Source organism: Lissotriton vulgaris, chromosome 12 (genome assembly GCF_964263255.1).
Source record: "Lissotriton vulgaris chromosome 12, aLisVul1.2, whole genome shotgun sequence".
NCBI classification, from domain to species: Eukaryota; Metazoa; Chordata; class Amphibia; order Caudata; family Salamandridae; genus Lissotriton; species Lissotriton vulgaris.
Window position 1 is genome coordinate 190721589 of NC_141700.1, and position 18481 is coordinate 190740069.

Genomic DNA, 18481 nt, shown 5'->3' on the forward strand with positions numbered 1-18481 from the left:
TCAAGTAATTTTCATTTGCAAACAGAAATGTAGAAATATTTATACAAAATGATTGGTTAAAATTTTGGTATAGTTCTCCAACACATTCATCATCCACAGTATGAAAACTTTTGGAATTCAAAAATGATTTTGCAATCTTTTCAACACTTCATCAAGAATGGTGTCATGATTTTCCCTTTGCGAAAAAACAAGGACCCCCTGGGTATCAATAATACACAGATTCCTAGGGCAGGGTAGGAACCAAAGTGAGTAAAAAATCCTAGGCCATCCACAAAATAAGTGACCATAAAGGCTAGGACCAGTGGAGAAAAAGAATTATCAAGAACTACTGTACTTGTAAAAAATATATATATTTAATTAACAATGGATAAAAATCATATAGAGACTCAGACATATAAGTCAAACTATATGATACAATAAAATAATGACATATACAATTCTTGAGAATATCAAACACATTCAATTAAAAAACCAAATACATCACAGTAATAGTGCAAATCATGAGAAATTAGTACGAAAGGACTCGACGCGCGTTTCGGCAGTAGACGGACTGCCTTCTTCAGGAGTCGCTGATGAAACTCTGAAAAGAATATATTAGAAAACATATTATATATAACAATACATTTATTCTTTAACATAATTATTACATGTACCTATCAACATATCTAATTATCTGTTACACAATACAAAATTCATAACAACTCTAATTCTACCTATCAGGTCCAGACATAAAAATTAGTCACTTGAAGTCATATGGTAAACAGATACATGTATACGGTCAGTGCAGTACTTAGCCACGCAGAAAAACTGGTCAGTTATGTAAGCTACGTTATTGGTATAGATACAATTGTTTGTTTCCGAGAACATTTATATATGGATTCTCAACAAAACTTCTCATGTCTACACTGATCAGGAGGGATGTATTATGGTTTTATTTCTAAACATAATGATGTCAATTAACTTACATTTACAGTGTTGTATATTGTTCCATACGTTATAGGTAAATCGATGATAACTTCCTTTGTTTTGATGGAAAGACCAAAAACACAGCGCCACTTGATAAGGCTAATACCTAAGTTAAACAAAAAATAGATATTTTGTATAGCATCAACCACATGTGTGGAATTCGAAGGATACACTTTGAACACAATGAAACAACCAGTCCGTTGCTAGATACAAACAGATATATTTGTTATTTCTTGGTGTTTTGTGACCTATTCTATATAATTCTTCATTTAGATGTATTTATATTGAAAGGCCAAGTTATCGGAGGAAGGTTCATCATTAAATTGGATGTTTAAAAGATTGCATGCCGCTGCGCGCGAGTTGACAAAGATGAAGGAGGGATAAGAAAACTTATAAGCAAGAAGAAAACTCTGCCAATAAAATTATCGAGTTTGAAACCGTCTTCACTCGGATTATATTCTCAGGGAGTAAGTAAATAATTGTTGAAAAAGAGGGGGAAGGGGATTACCTATTGTTTTCACAGCGTGGATACCGAGGCTCACTGCATCGAAATATTTAGCTTCACAGTAGTGTCAAAATAGTAGCAGGTGACCATCACTATAGATAGGTATACAAAAGAGATAAACAAATCTAAAATTACTACTAGAAACTACTGGCTGTTCAAAAATCTACATCGAAATGCAATCTTTACACGCACATTGTGCTCGTGAGGTTAAATATACAATGCACATGGAGATTACCGTTAATATACGGTTCCTGATATTCCAATCGCTATTCACATTAATTACTAGATGTAATGACAGGATAAAAATGCCGAGGGCATTGGATAGGCTCAAAAAAAAAAATATAAAAGAAACGTCGGGCGTTAAACAGACATGCCGCCTATAGCTCTGTGGATATCAAGGTGTGACGAAACAGAGGCTGGAGGGGAGGGACGGGGAGCCTCAGTAAATGATGTTATATGTTACAAAGTGAAGGTATAGTGGAACACGACATACGACTAAATTTGTGAACATTACTGATATACTTAACCGTAGATACGATTAAATTATTACCTTAAAAGAAGCAACTAAATATCGGCAGCTAGATGGTGCTGTTCCACCGTTTAAAAAATAGGTAGCAGTATTGGTCGGTCGAAAACCGCTGTGGTTCCGTTAGCGTGGTGGTTGCTAAGGATAAACAGCAAATAGAGTAGGAATTTAATGGAGATCCACATGCAGCTGTGAGTCTAGTTATTAATGGCTAGGGAGAGTATAGGTCTTACCTACACACGAAACGAGATTCGTGGGCTGCAGGATGGTGCAGTTCCAAGAAACAAGATAGCAGGTCAGCCTCGCCGGTAAAATGGGGGATGGCTGCTTGGGTCATAACATCTACTTTTAAAGCTGAAAAGGGCGCGAAACGATGACTGATAACAGGGTATGGTAGAAAGAGAGGATGGACCATATACCTCAAGATATTATGTCAAAAAACACCATTCAAACATGGCGCTAAAAAACAGAAAATGATAGCGTATATAGATTGCAATTAAAAACGGGTCGAGAAGGAACGGATTACTGTTAACAGAGAAATTAGGGAAAAAGAGAAGAAAACAGTATGTCTAAGGATCTTATAACAGGGCATACTATTATATTATGACGCTGGGAAACCGATGGTTGATGGCCCACATTGTCTGATAGTTAGAGCGTACCCCCCATATCGTTGTGATGTATCTACGAATATGGACTGATCCTTCGCATATTTGTAGGGTGTACTTTATATGGAAGGGGAGGGGGATGGGGCCGGGGTGGGGGGGGGGTTGGAAAATCAAGTTTAAAGGAATATATGGATCTTGATAGTGCATGGAAGATACCAATGTCAGGTGATGCATAGTAATGGTAGATAAAAGCACCCGATAGTCAATTATAGGGGAATGGAGGAGCTTCCACCCTACCAAATAATGAGGATAGCCGTAATCTTATTGAACTGAAAAAGAAACTAACCCGTATGGAAGCACACGGGGAATTTATGTTGGCGTATCTCAAAAATGGCATGATTCCCATGGGCCTTAAAATCTGTAATATACCAGGACTTTTTGTTAATCATAGACCTTTTTTAGAAAAATGGAGTCTCATTGCAAATAGGTGCTCTACAGACCTGATGATCCTTATAATTGAGACAGCCAAAGAACTAGCTGTTGACATCAAAAAGGAAATTGAGGCCCTAGAAACTAAACTTAAAGCCTCGGGTAACATAGAAGAGGCAATGAAGAAAATCGAAGAAGCCAACAAAGAGTTGGAGTCTTTCAGTGCTTACCTAAATAAACGTAAGAATGATAAGTTAACTAAAGATAAACGCTGTTATACGCTAGAAGGTACTTATCCCTACCTGAGACAAGATTTTTATAAACAAAACCATTATGTGGATGATACAAGATCAACACCTCAAAGAGTGAATAATTTTACTGATTCTTCGGACTCAGAGAATGAAGGACCCACTAACTATTATGACCAGGATAATAACTTCAATCAATATAATGGTCCTCGCCCTAAACAGGCTTTTTTATCCAACAGGGGCCCACGGCGGGGACACCCGAGAGTTCATTTCCAGAATCAGACCAGAGGCAATTTCCAACAGGCCCATCACCAGCAACAGCATCCACATCAACACCAACACTCACACCAACAACATCAACCTCAGGAACCCCAATTCATTCGCGAGACACGCAACCGCCAATATTGGGGACAAGGGATGTAATCCCGATTTTCAACTTGTCCTCGAAAAATATAGACCCTTGCACTGAATCTCTTCTATCTAAAGGTCTGTCCTTCGTCCCTCATTCCTACCTTGACATTTTTGAGTTTCAGAAAGATATTGTCTCTTTTTTTTGCAGAATTAGACTTAAAAAATTCTTCTCCTCTCATACAGACAATATTGATTTGACTCAAGAAACTAGACAACTATCTTTGCCATCCACTTTTAACCCCTCTCTAGACCAACTAGGCCCTGAGGTCGCCACTTTTGAACTGGTTGTCCTTCAACAACTTGAGAGAGCTCTTCGCTTTATCCCGAAACCAATCTATAATCTAAGCAGAGGAGAATCAGACTCACTTAAAAATCTGAGACAGGATAACACAATAGTCATTAAAAGCTGTGACAAAGGTGGCGGTATCGTCCTGATAGATACGAATAACTATGAACGCAAAATGAAAACTATGCTCTCAGATACCACCACCTATACTTCAATACGAAGTAATCCTCTGATCTCTGTCTCCAAGAAAATTCGTAATCATACCACCACTGCATTAACTGCGGGTGATATAAGTCAAAAAGAATTTGATTTTCTGAATTACCATCAACACAAAACAGCATGCATTTATGGCATGCCTAAAATCCATAAAGATATCACAGATCCACCATACAGGCCCATCGTATCTACGATAGGTACAAACACTGAACCCCTCTCAAAATTTGTTGACTCATTTCTACGTCCGTATATACCAAAAATTACTTCATATATCAAGGACACAGGTTCCATTATATCTAAAATAGAGAATATTCCCTTTGACCCATGCACAGATTTGTTAGTGACTATGGACATTGAAGCGCTGTATAGCAACATCCCCCAACAGGAAGCAATGTCAGCCACTAGGTGGTTTATTGACAATTTTGATATCCCCTGTCCCAAAGAATTTCTTTTGGAACTTCTACATATTGTACTATCGGAAAACATTGTAGAATTTGGCAATACCCTCTATCGCCAAATCAAAGGCGTAAGTATGGGGGCTTCTGTCGCCCCATCGATTGCCAATATATACATGGCGGCCTTTGAAACTAAAGCTATTCATAACGAAATAGCACCATTCTTCGAGTCTATTTCCCATTGGTCCAGATACATTGATGACATCTTCTTTATCTGGACCAATGGGAAAGACTCGCTGGGTGAGTTTCTAGAATGGATTAACCTAGTGGATACAAATTTAAAATTTACAGCCCAATCTGACAGTAACCAAGTAGAATTCTTGGATATAATCATCAAACATCAGAACAACAAACTGGCTGTTGATTTATATGTTAAGCCCAACGCGAGGAATACCCTCTTACATTTTAAAAGCTTTCATCCCCGATGCCAAAGAGAGAGCATCCCTTTCTCCCAGTTCCTTCGAGTCAGAAGGAACTGTTCCAACTTAGCAGACTTTGACCTTCAAGCAAACATCATGCGTCAAAAATTTCTCAGTAGAGGCTACCCTCACAGATTAGTTAGGGATTCATATAAGCGAGCTCGATACTATGATCGAGACTCACTTCTTAGACCAAAGCCAACCTCAGAGAATAAGAAATTGGTATGTATCACCAAACACTCCACCTTAGACAATACTGTTCGTCAGATCGTGAACTCTAATTGGCACATCTTAAATTCGAACCCAACTAACTGTAAGCTGGAAAAACCTTTGTTCGCACATAAAAGGAATAAAAACCTTAAAGACCTAATTGTACATTCCCGATCCACCTCTAAAGAAGCTAATACTGAATTTGTTCAAAGGTCAATCGATAACAACTTCCCAGTGAAAGGAACTGTAAAATGCTCCTCATGCAAATCATGTAAGAATATTATATCAGGGGAATCCTTTGAACACAATGGCTGTCACTTCAATGCTACCGATATGTGGAACTGTAAAACAGCTAACTGTATATATCTAATTCTCTGTCCTTGCCAACTTGGCTATGTCGGCGAGACTTCCAGACCGATACAAACCAGACTTACAGAGCACCGCTCAGCCATCCGCACAAACAAAACTTTGGCACCTTTGGTCAAACACTTTATGGAGAATAAGCATGGCCCAGAAGATTTTAAATGGTGCATCTTAGAGAAAATTAGGCTCCCAGACAGCAAAGGCGGCGACAAAATTAGAAAGAAAAGAGAAGTGTTTTGGATCTTTTCCATGGGGACTTTTAAAAAGGGACTGAATGCTGAGATCCCGTGGGAGAACGCCATCACTTAAAACTATGATTAGCTACGGCTTAGGCCTTCTTTATTACCGTTCTGAAATTAATATTTTGGCCCCCTAGAAATCCTGTACCTTAACCTGTGTGCTTGACACATAGGTCTTTGATACTACCCTCCAGACAAATGTTATGATCTTCCATTATAATACTTTAAACCACTTTATCCTTTTTCGTTTAGATAATTAAATATATACATTAGTATATTGGTAAGCCATATTTACTATATGCACCACTCAAGTGATATTTTCTTTCCTAAACCTTATGGACCACCGATATTTAATTCGATCTTATAATGGTATCTCCTATAATGGTATCCCCTATAATTGACTATCGGGTGCTTTTATCTACCATTACTATGCACCACCTGACATTGGTATCTTCCATGCACTATCAAGATCCATATATTCCTTTAAACTTGATTTTCCAACCCCCCCCCCCACCCCGGCCCCATCCCCCTCCCCTCCCCTTCCATATAAAGTACACCCTACAAATATGCGAAGGATCAGTCCATATTCGTAGATACATCACAACGATATGGGGGGTACGCTCTAACTATCAGACAATGTGGGCCATCAACCATCGGTTTCCCAGCGTCATAATATAATAGTATGCCCTGTTATAAGATCCTTAGACATACTGTTTTCTTCTCTTTTTCCCTAATTTCTCTGTTAACAGTAATCCGTTCCTTCTCGACCCGTTTTTAATTGCAATCTATATACGCTATCATTTTCTGTTTTTTAGCGCCATGTTTGAATGGTGTTTTTTGACATAATATCTTGAGGTATATGGTCCATCCTCTCTTTCTACCATACCCTGTTATCAGTCATCGTTTCGCGCCCTTTTCAGCTTTAAAAGTAGATGTTATGACCCAAGCAGCCATCCCCCATTTTACCGGCGAGGCTGACCTGCTATCTTGTTTCTTGGAACTGCACCATCCTGCAGCCCACGAATCTCGTTTCGTGTGTAGGTAAGACCTATACTCTCCCTAGCCATTAATAACTAGACTCACAGCTACATATGGATCTCCATTAAATTCCTACTCTATTTGCTGTTTATCCTTAGCAACCACCACGCTAACGGAACCACAGCGGTTTTCGACCGACCAATACTGCTACCTTTTTTTTTAAACGGTGGAACAGCACCATCTAGCTGCCGATATTTAGTTGCTTCCTTTAAGGTAATAATTTAATCGTATCTACGGTTAAGTATATCAGTAACGTTCACAAATTTAGTCGTATGTCGTGTTCCACTATACCTTCACTTTGTAACATATAACATCATTTACTGAGGCTCCCCGTCCCTCCCCTCCAGCCTCTGTTTCGTCACGCCTTGATATCCACAGAGCTATAGGCGGCATGTCTGTTTAACGCCCGACGTTTCTTTTATATTTTTTTTTTCAGCCTATCCAATGCCCTCGGCATTTTTATCCTGTCATTACATCTAGTAATTAATGTGAATAGCGATTGGAATATCAGGAACCGTATATTAAAGGTAATCTCCATGTGCATTGTATCTTTAACCTCACGAGCACAATGTGCGTGTAAAGATTGCATTTCGATGTAGATTTTTGAACAGCCAGTAGTTTCTAGTAGTAATTTTAGATTTGTTTATCTCTTTTGTATTCCTATCTATAGTGATGGTCACCTGCTACTATTTTGACACTACTGTGAAGCTAAATATTTCGATGCAGTGAGCCTCGGTATCCACGCTGTGAAAACAATAGGTAATCCCCTTCCCCCTCTTTTTCAACAATTATTTACTTACTCCCTGAGAATATAATCCGAGTGAAGACGGTTTCAAACTCGATAATTTTATTGGCAGAGTTTTCTTCTTGCTTATAAGTTTTCTTATCCCTCCTTCATCTTTGTCAACTCGCGCGCAGCGGCATGCAATCTTTTAAACATCCAATTTAACGATGAACCTTCCTCCGATAACTTGGCCTTTCAATATAAATACATCTAAATGAAGAATTATATAGAATAGGTCACAAAACACCAAGAAATAACAAATATATCTGTTTGTATCTAGCAACGGACTGGTTGTTTCATTGTGTTCAAAGTGTATCCTTCGAATTCCACACATGTGGTTGATGCTATACAAAATATCTATTTTTTGTTTAACTTAGGTATTAGCCTTATCAAGTGGCGCTGTGTTTTTGGTCTTTCCATCAAAACAAAGGAAGTTATCATCGATTTACCTATAACGTATGGAACAATATACAACACTGTAAATGTAAGTTAATTGACATCATTATGTTTAGAAATAAAACCATAATACATCCCTCCTGATCAGTGTAGACATGAGAAGTTTTGTTGAGAATCCATATATAAATGTTCTCGGAAACAAACAATTGTATCTATACCAATAACGTAGCTTACATAACTGACCAGTTTTTCTGCGTGGCTAAGTACTGCACTGACCGTATACATGTATCTGTTTACCATATGACTTCAAGTGACTAATTTTTATGTCTGGACCTGATAGGTAGAATTAGAGTTGTTATGAATTTTGTATTGTGTAACAGATAATTAGATATGTTGATAGGTACATGTAATAATTATGTTAAAGAATATATGTATTGTTATGTATAATATGTTTTCTAATATATTCTTTTCAGAGTTTCATCAGAGACTCCTGAAGAAGGCAGTCCGTCTACTGCCGAAACGCGCGTCGAGTCCTTTCGTACTAATTTCTCATGATTTGCACTATTACTGTGATGTATTTGGTTTTTTAATTGAATGTGTTTGATATTTTCTCAAGAATTGTATATGTCATTATTTTATTGTATCATATAGTTTGACTTATATGTCTGAGTCTCTATATGATTTTTATCCATTGTTAATTAAATATATATATATTTTACAAGTACAGTAGTTCTTGATAATTCTTTTTCTCCACTGGTCCTAGCCTTTATGGTCACTTATTTTGTGGATGGCCTAGGATTTTTTACTCACTTTGGGTCATGATTTTCCCTGTCAGGTGCAAAAATGATGACTTCATCTTGAAAGATGTGATAACCCCTGAATACCTTTCAACATATTTGTCATAACCCTCTGGAAAATGGATGCCATAGAAGCTAACCCAAATGGCATGTGGCAATATTGGTACATGCAGAATGGTGAAACAAAAGCTGTTGAATGTATTGATTCAGGTTCCAGCACAATTTAATATAAGCTGAACGAAACTCTAGTTTTGAATAAATCTTGGCTTCTTTTAGCCCAGCTAAAAGCTCCTTGAGGTTAGGTAAGGGATGGGTTTCCACACAAATCTCATTGGTAAGGCAGCGGGGGACTAGACAAAACCTCAGCTCTCAACTTTGCTTATAAGCCACCACTATTGAGGGCAACCCCAACGATGAATCAATTGGTTCAATCATTCTATACTTGTACAAGGAATCCAACTCTTTTTCTATATGCTGTTAAATCCTAAAAGGAGCATTTCCCAATTTACGCTTAATGGGTATTGCACCTTCTTTCACTATTATTCTGTGCCTCAAATCCTGAATTTTACCCAGCTCCCCTGAGAATAACTTGTGAATACTTATTCATAATTTTCTCCAGATCCATATTGTACTACACTGCTACCACTTTTTGTCTTCTAGCGGGTTTGAGAACTATGCCGAAAAGATCTTAGTGGAACCACTCAAAAATATTCAATCCTTTTGTGGGCTACATAAATGTTACCAGCTATTCTCCATCCTTTAAACTCTAATATATCCTCAATATACCCACACAGATTAAAATTGCACCCCTAATAGGACACAGCTTTACCATCAAGTGGTAGCAGTAACCTCAGGGCCATTTGTTATCATAAAGATCCTGTGTGATCATGAAAATACATTTCCCCAAATCTCATAACAATCTCAATCTTTTGTCCCTATCATGATTTTCACATACCGATCTACACTACCGATCTACTACTCTTAATTGCAATTAAGGGTGGGCGTAGTGGGCGTAGTGGGGCTACGCGAAGCTACACGAAGAGGGCGAGAAACTACGCCCACTTGCACACTTCGGGTAGAACCACTACGTGCCACCCGCCTCCCTCCCGCCCTCCCTAAATGCTTCAATTAGCTTAAAAATTAATTATAAACCACTTACCTTGTCCGCCGCTGCATCCCCGGGGCTCCCTCTCGTCATTGCGCCGCCGGCGCAGCCCCTGTCTTGGATACTAATGCGCATGCGCGGCCGCCCGCGCATGCGCATTTCTCGCAAGAAATGCGCATGCGTGGGCGGCCGCGCATGCGCATTAGTATCCATGACGGCGGCGGATGACAAGAGGGAGCCCTGGGGACGCAGCGGACAAGGTAAGTGGTTTTATAATTAATTTTTAAGGTAATTGAAGCATTTAGGGAGGGCAGGAGGGAGGCGGGTGGTGGGCACGTGTTGCCTGCTACGCCTACTTCGCACACGGCGAAGTAGGCAACACTACGCCCGTGGGCGTAGCGAAGTACTTAGCCCAGGGTTAATCACAATGACCATGGGGCATATGTATCAACCAATTTTTTGGACACAAACGCTGCAAATAGCTAAAAAACAGCGCTTGCGACTAAAAAATAGAGAAAAGTTACGTATGAAAGAATTTGCATCGCAATATAAGGAATCGTAAAAATTGTGATTACTTACGTTGCGACTTGCGAGAACATCTTTTCTGCGAATATATTAGCGATTTCTTATTTTGCGATGATTCATCTTTGCGAAATTCGCAACCTAGAAACCGCTAATTAAGAAGTCGCAATGACATGTATGAAAAATTCGCAAATTGCGAATTTATAAAATTCGCAATTTTAGAAATCGCAATTACCAACAAGTGCATGCAGGTGGTAACCAGGTTGAAAGTATAAAAAGGAATCCACAATGCAACAGAAAGTTCCAGGACTAAACCTGATAGCCAGGAGGCTGCGTATCCATGCCCTTGCACAGAGGAGACAGAGACAGAGACAGGAGCGAAAATTCAGACTGCGCATCACGCTGTTTCAGCAGACGGAAGAGGACATCTATAACAAGTACAGGCTGCACCCACACACCATCTTGGACCTCAAAGATGAACTTAAACCTTTTTTGGAGCACCCAACAAGCAGGACACAATCAATTCCTACCCATGTGCAGGCATTGTGCTCACTGCACCTTCTGGCCTCAGGGTCTTTTTAAAACGTCATAGAAGAGGTTGGTAGGGTGTCCCAGAGTGTTCTTTTGCGCTTTTTTCATTCCTTTTTGGATGCAATGCTGAACAGGCTTCAACATCACATCTACATCCCAACAGGCATTGCAAGAAACAAAACTTGATTTTTACCAAGTTGCACGTTTTCACGATGTGATTGGCTGCATTGATGGCACCCATAATGCCATCACACCACTAGCAGCTACAGAATATGTCTTCAGAAATCGGAAAAGCTACCATTTCCTGAACATCCAGATTGTGTGCAATGCCAAATACATAATCAATGATATTGTGGCCAAATACCCAGGCAGCACACATGACTTCTTCATTTTCCGACATAGTGGGATACATGAATGTCTGAGTGCTGGACAGTTTGGAGAGGGATACCTGCTTGGTAAATATATCTCACACATCCATCCTTCCATACATTAGTAAATTGTCATTGGAACATACACTTACTCTTACTTTCCTTCCATGCAGGTGACAGTGCCTACGCAGTGTGCAATTTCATCCTAACGCCACATTTAAATCCATCAAATGCAAGTGAGAGAAGATACAACAGGGCACACCGGTCAACGCGCAGCATCATAGAATGCACATTTGGCATTTTAAAAAGCAGTTTCCAGTGCATACACAAAAGTGGAGGGGCATTGCAGTACAGGCCTGAAACATGTTGTAAGATTGTAACAAGCTGCGCAATGCTACACAACATGGCAATGAGGAAAGGCACAGACATTGAAGTGAGTGACTCTTACGCATCTGATGATGATTGCATACCTCCCCCTCACAGGGCAACTGCTGGAGTAGGAGCAGCGGCTGGACGGCCGAGACGGTCTGAGATCACACGTAATTACTTTTAGGTAAGAACAAATGTAGTCTCACAACATATCTGTGTTTTGCAGGTGCTGTGTTTAATCACACTTCACACACCTCATTTGTTTATTGACCCATGACATGTTACAGCACAGTCATGACACTGTCCCATGAAGTAATCACCCAAAATTATGTCTAATCAACATGTGAAAACGTAGTGCACTTTAGAACTTCACTTTCTACGGTGGCGGCTAGGAGCAGGGTGGTGTTCTGATTATGTGCTCTCCATTACAGGTGTATTAGCAGCACCATGTCTGCCACTTCTGCGCTGAGTGACTTGCGAAGTTGGAGTCGTATTGTTACTACTCCTGCTAGAGGTGTCCTCACTGTCTGCAGAAGCCATTAGGGTGCTGGCACCAGAGTTGGCAGTTGGTAAGATTTCTACAGCATTTGTCACTTGCTCCAGGCCTCTAGCAATGTTTTGAGTGCATTGACTCATCTCCCTCTGCATGGTGATGCTGCACCTAGTAAAGTTTGGTTTCACTGTACAGAGGCGGTTAATAGCCTTTGTGTAGCTATGCATTCGTCCATGAGCACGATGAGCAGCCCTGTTTCTAGCTGTCTCTGTGCGCTCCAGTGTCATGCATAATCTGTCTATTGAAGCTGCCATCGACATCATGCCCTCACCTATGTTTAGCTGATTGTTGTTTAATTCTGTGAGCTGTTTATTAATTGACCACAGTGCCTTATGTTGCAGGCGCTGCACCAGTTCAAAATTTTACCTAAAAGCTAAACAACACACACCCTTAACATAATAGAAGGCGAGGGTGGAGATCTAGGAGTTGCAGTAGGTGGAATTGTCAAATTCTACAAAGTTCCACTCGGCCCTAACTTCCAAGAACAAACTCTCTAATATTCCATCTCCACAATGCTACCAGTTCAGAATAAGGCCAGTGAGCTTTGGTCTGCTTGAAAAAATTCTCATTTCCGCAAGAGTGCAGCAAAGCAACAGTCTTTATAAATGCAGTGAAAGTGGCATAACCAAAGAAAACCAGAGAGGTCAGCGAGAGCAGGTAGCACCAAGCAGCGCACTGCACCAAGTGGTCCATAAGGGGTGGCACTGAGCAATGAAGAAAAAAGCTCCTCTTGGCCTCCCACAGCATGCTGTTCCCACTCAGCTCCAAAATCTGTAGGGACAGTGGGGATTCCAGGCAGTTGGTTGTGCTCACTGCCAACATTGCAAGGGCAGCAGCACAGATGCTAGTGTATTGTCCTGCTGCGCAAGCTCCTCTTCATAGAGCTGAGGCCACTCTTGGTTTGGGCTCAGAGGATTGAGGAAGCACTGGGATCCAGAAAGAACGACCCCATCAGTCGTGTGGTAGAAGCAGTGCATTTGCAGGCCATCAGCTGGGGGGGGTAAAGGAGCATAACAAGGCTGTAGAGAGAGGCGCAGGCAGAGAGATCAATACAGGCATGCACAGTAATGCTTGTCCAGCTCTACAGTCTCCCACTTGGACTACTGTGCACCCTCCACCATGGCGAAGCATATGAGAGGATCAGTCGGATAGTGAAATGCACCACACTGAGAGCACCTTTAACCCACTTCAGCCTTCTCCATCTTTTTAAACCATGGTACAGTCTGTTTCGGTGAGTGCACTGCAGAACTCTGCTCCATGGTGGTTGGTGGAGCGGGGAGTTGAAAAAACACTGGAAACTCTACCGGCGGAGCAAAGCCGAGTTTACCACCCACCCTTACATAATAGCATGCAGTGTTTGTGTAGTTTTAGCAGGCTAGAAACACCTATTGTCAACAGCTAACTGTTGTGAAAGGAATTGAGAACAATAAATACACAATGGACCCTGTGTGCCACCTTCTGTAGCCAATACAGTAAAGCTAATGTGTTCCAAAGCTGTCCAGATCAGCGGTGTATGTGTGTCACCGAACAGTTTAATGAAGCAGAACTTTCAATTCACAATATGGTGGTCACTGTACAAAGAAAATGCCCTGATATGAATTAATCTCCTGGTTTGCCTGTCACAGTCTTATTGTGACTAGTAACACACTGAAATAATGGTGTGTGCATTACCGTTTTAAAGAAAAATACATTTGGCCAAAGCTCAGGCAAGTTATAGTGCGAAAAAGAACAGTTTTACCATGATTTGAGGTCTAGTGAACAAATGACATTTGCAGTGCTAGTCAATGTGTGAACAAAACTTCATAAACAGACTTTTTCCTCTTTTGTTGTGTGGTGCAGGATGCAGCACACATGGAAAGAGGAAAAAAGTAAGAGAAGTTAAAGTTTTTATCCGCATTGTGCATAAGCATAGGAATAAGGTTTTGGCGCATCCCTGGGTTTACATGGTTTTGTAATTCTGGGGAAGCATCAAAATCCATGGGTTTTACATGGGAACATCAACCACAATGCCCGTGGAATGCCTCTCTAGTGCATAGTAAAGCAATGCAGCGATTTGCGCTGCCTTGCCTTACTCATTATCTATGACGCCATTCAAAACCCAAGCAAAGTGGCTTTTTGCAACAGGAGCATCACAAAAAATGACACTTTGGCAAGAAAGGGGCTCATAAATATGCCCTTCAGTGTTTTAGCATAATTGATTACGTTTCAAAATACAAATCTGACTGCAGTTCATTTGAGGAGAGTCTAGCATTTTCTGCAGGCTAATCTAGTCCTTTTCATTCTCTCTGTTGGGGAAAATATATCTCTGGTGCCCTATGGTCTTCTTACTAGGGACCCAAATTGCAAACATAGTGGCAGATTTAGCAAGATGTGCATTGACACAAAGGTATTCAAAGTGACATAAAGTACACACAATTTTGAAAAAATATTTTCTCTTGAGGGCAAAATGTATTTTGCACTAAAAAAGTGCCCATTCTGCAGTGATATTGCTTTCCATTGCTTTTTGTATCTTTGAGTCAAAGGGATGTTACATATTTAGAACTTGGACCTTCTAGCACAAATACCCATGTTTTTTATGCAAATGTACAGCTATATAATAATGCCTCCTTGTTGCAGGTGGAAAGCTGGAGAAATTTGTAGGATGGAGAAATATATATATTTTTTAAATGGTTGCTGTATTTTGCAGTCTGTCTTTGTCATTTTAGTTTAGCGGCAGATCTCCAGTCCAGCAGTATCTCACTGTGGTTCTCTAGAGCGGATAGGAACAATTTCTAAGTACATTATAAGATAAATAGATACAATACAACACATTTTTAAAGCACACAGCTGCTTTCAAGGAAGCGTCCCGGTGCTAGCAGCAAAACATCAGAGTGGCACAACCATTGGAGAACCCAAATCCAAAATCCTATTGCCTAGCTGGAAAGAGGAAGGTCTTCAGCTGTTTATGAAGGATTGATCTGAGGGAACGGCACAGAATGCAATAAGGAGGGCATTCCACAGCTTAGAAATCAGGAAAACTAAAGATCGTATACCCCTTCTTGCCCTGCGCACACTTGGAATTTGTAATATCATCCTAGCATCAGTCTTCTCTTCAGATACATAGGGACTCTCGAGTGAAAGGCTCTGTGCACATAAGTTAGTGATTTGAATTTGATGCAACCGCTGATCGGCAGCCAGTACATTTGGTGAAGGGAGGCAGAAACTGACATATGCGCCGGCACCTTCAGAACTAGGGGCACATTATCAAGGAACGGCGTTAAAATGACGCTGCTTTAGCGGCAGGAAACCGCTGCTAAAACGGCGATAATGGGCTTGATAATATGCCATAGAGAATTCCAATAGAAGCCCATGTTAACACCCGAACATGGGCTTCTACTGGAATTCTCAAGGGCATATTATCAAGCCCATTATCGCCGCTTTAGCGGCAGTTTTCTACCGCTAAAGCGGCGATTATTTTAACGCCGTTCCTTGGTAATATGCCCCTAGATATGTTGTAGCATTTTAATTGATCTGAAGGGGATGAAGCAGGTGAGAACAGGATGTGGTAGGGTTGGTTGCTAGTTAGGTGAGAAGTTGTAAGTTAGGTAATGTTACAGTTTGAGGTAAGATTTAACCGTGTACTGTTATAATTTGTGTGTGTGGGGCTTTACTGAGCTACATTTGATATGTATGTATGCATAATTTAGGTATGTATGTTGTATTATGTCTTTTCCTTTAGAAGTAACTGCATTTTTTATCATTTTGTGAGGGTTTATTTGTTTGAGTATGAGTTTCTGTGTTTTCTTATAATAGAACTTTTTCATTATATAATTTTATTTTCGGATGGTGGTCGCAGCTAATACTTTTTTAACAAGAAGAATAGGGTTTTCTTATGAAAAATGTTTGTCTTTGTTTATTGCAGGTTACATGGAGCATATATCGTATGTTTTAAAATAATTTGGGTTTTACAAAGTTTATATGGATTTTTAATATTGTCAAATTGGTGGATTATATAATCTTTAAAATAAGTTTTGTGTTTTTTGGGATCTGTTGATATTGTTTTTTAAATATTTTAATTTAAATTTTGATATGTTGCTGTTGACGGAGGACTTCTGCTATATAACTACGAGTATGATTTCGTTATTATTCATTGTTGATTGGGATTATTTTTTTGAAATTTAACATTTAAAATAATATGTCTTTGTTTATGTTATTTTATATGATTCATTGAGGTTATTTTTTTAATGATTTGTGTGCTGTTTATCACCTTGTATTTGTTTAATATTTCTAGGAATTGGCAGAGTGTAGGGTCCATTTTTAAAGTGTTCCTTGGATGGAATTGCGCTACACTTTTACTGTGTTTGTTATACATATTCCACCATGGAACTTTTAACTTGGGTTGGCATCTGCATCACTAATTGGTTTCAGTGACCAACCCAAGTGGCTTCAAAACAGTCCAATAGTGGATATAGTTTGTGTGTGTTTGTTGGTAGAATGTAGATTCTATTATTGTCCCAAATAGTTTTTTTAATCCCCATGATGGACATTAGCTTAAATGATTAGCTTTTTATTTCTATAAACAACTTCAGGCTTTGTGGCATAATTTATGCTGTGTTGATTGTGTTGATTTTTGTGATTGCTCATCCATATAGTTCAGTTAAATGGTACTTGGTTCATTGTACAGCTGTGTGTGGGAAGACAGTGGATATCATGGCAAATATATAATTGTGCTATTGTGGCTTTTAATTGTTAGTTCTTTTTCCTTTAATACTTTTTAAGAGTTTGTTGTATGTTGCATTTTAATTGTTTTGCAGCAGTGTATACACCAATGAAACATTTGTGTTATGATGCTGGATATGTTTTTTATGTGTCTGTGGAAAGGGCAAGGGACAAGGTTTAAGCGGCTAATCAATCATCCATTTTTGGGACTTTGTTAGGGATATTAGTTAGTATTTGTAGAACAGAAATAATTATTTTTTCATTGTTTTCATAGTCATGCATTAAGAACTCTTGGTTTGCGTGAATTACTTTGAAAATGTTCAAGGTTTTCAATTTTTGGTCTGCCCTGGGAGCTCTTGGGTTATGCCTTACTGCTACCCTGGTTCTTGTGGTCAGTAGTTCTAGATTTGTTACCACTGGGAGTTGTCCTGTGGCTTCCTCGGAGCTGGTGGAATTAAGTCTATAAGTGATGCTGCTGTTGGTGGTTGGGATTTAAGGCTTGCTTCTCTGGTGGTGGCTCTATCATAGCATGTATTGGTAAAATAGTTAGAGCATTTCCAAGGATGTCTTTAATTAGTTGTGCTATCTTTACTCAAGGAGTGTCCTCCTATTTCTTAAGAGAGGATTTCCCTTTTTGGGAAATTGTATATCTTTAAGTTTCTAACCTTTCAACTATAGGTCATAGGAATTTATTAGAGACAACTTTTACCTATATCAAACCCCTTAAACTCACTGAATCTACATTGAGAAATGAAGTTGATATCAGTAGAGAATTTGGAACAGTAAACAGTGCTCACTTAATGGAGAGACTTTATTCTAAACAACACTAGGGCATATTATCAAGAATGGCGTTAACATTATTGCCGCTTTAGCAGCAGGAAACGGCCTCGTATAGCAATGTTTAGAAGAAAAAAACAACTTTTAGAATGGTCAAGAATCCACATAAACATGTCTAATAAGGGCGACTTTATTCAAAACTGTAAAATGGTAGTCCATGACTATGCACAATTAATTGTTAGTAAACCTCCCAAAATGGTTGGACAGTAGCTGGACCAAGGTGCAATTTGCCTCAGGAGTTGTGGAAAGGCACACAACCTTGTGAGTTTGAGGGCATTCAAACAATCCTCGCTGACATTTCACAGTAAATCCCTTTCCTTTCCAAGGTGGCAAGGAACATTGAACACCTCAAAACTTTAAGGAGGAGTAGGGGATGGGGTTTCTCCAGAAGAACAAGTAAAAATAAAGTAAATGCAAAATGTTCCAGTGTGTCCAGGTACACAATGGGGGAATAGCATTGCTAAAAAATGTCACATGATATTGCCACTAGTATGCCTTGGAACCTGTAATTGTTGCAGCTTGTTTAGCATAATACTGGGCTCTTACAAATAATCAAGAAATGTTAAATGGGCAAATGTAATCAATGATACCCTTAAGCTGGGTGG

The 18481-nt window shown here is 39.6% G+C and overlaps 1 long non-coding RNA gene across 1 annotated transcript; it reads right to left on the reverse strand.

The window, feature by feature from the left end:
* Window positions 1-457: 457 nt before the first annotated feature.
* LOC147673799 (uncharacterized) lies at window positions 458-1566 on the reverse strand. Its single transcript, XR_015302518.1, has 3 exons — window positions 1475-1566; window positions 966-1072; window positions 458-580 (listed from the first exon to the last, which is right to left on the reverse strand). It is a non-coding gene; the product is annotated as an uncharacterized LOC147673799 (long non-coding RNA).
* Between the last annotated feature and the right edge of the window lie 16915 nt (window positions 1567-18481).